The sequence below is a fragment of the Buceros rhinoceros genome, unplaced genomic scaffold (assembly GCF_000710305.1).
Source record: "Buceros rhinoceros silvestris isolate BGI_N320 unplaced genomic scaffold, ASM71030v1 scaffold34909, whole genome shotgun sequence".
In the NCBI taxonomy this organism is placed as follows: domain Eukaryota; kingdom Metazoa; phylum Chordata; class Aves; order Bucerotiformes; family Bucerotidae; genus Buceros; species Buceros rhinoceros.
In genome coordinates this window covers 1-410 of record NW_010430378.1, presented here as the reverse complement: position 1 = coordinate 410, position 410 = coordinate 1, and positions in this window count along the sequence as shown.

The following is a 410-nucleotide window of genomic DNA, read 5'->3' as shown; positions in this document are numbered from 1 at the left end:
GTCCCGAGCCAGTTTCCAGGACAGTTTGTGAATGGACACGTTCCGCTGGGAAGAACATTGGTGCTATGTGAATAATCCATTAAAAAAAAAACAAGGAAACCTCTTCTTTAATATCTACTGTCTAAAAAATGAAGACACTCAGGCATCAGTCATAAAGCAAGGGGCACAATTCCAAGGGGCAAGGAACATTTTCGTCCTCAAAAAAACACCTTTCAGGCCACAGAAGGATGCGTGGCTGAGGCGTCCCGGCTGGCTGCCGGATGCAGCGCTGAACACCCGCAGTCCCAGCCTGGGGCTGGGCAGATCGACAGGGCTTAAGTGTTTGGACACCGGGGTTACGTAAAAAAATCTCTTCTGGGTACAGAACCAGAGGAGAGGGTCCCTCCACGCCGTGCCGGCTCCCGCAGCGT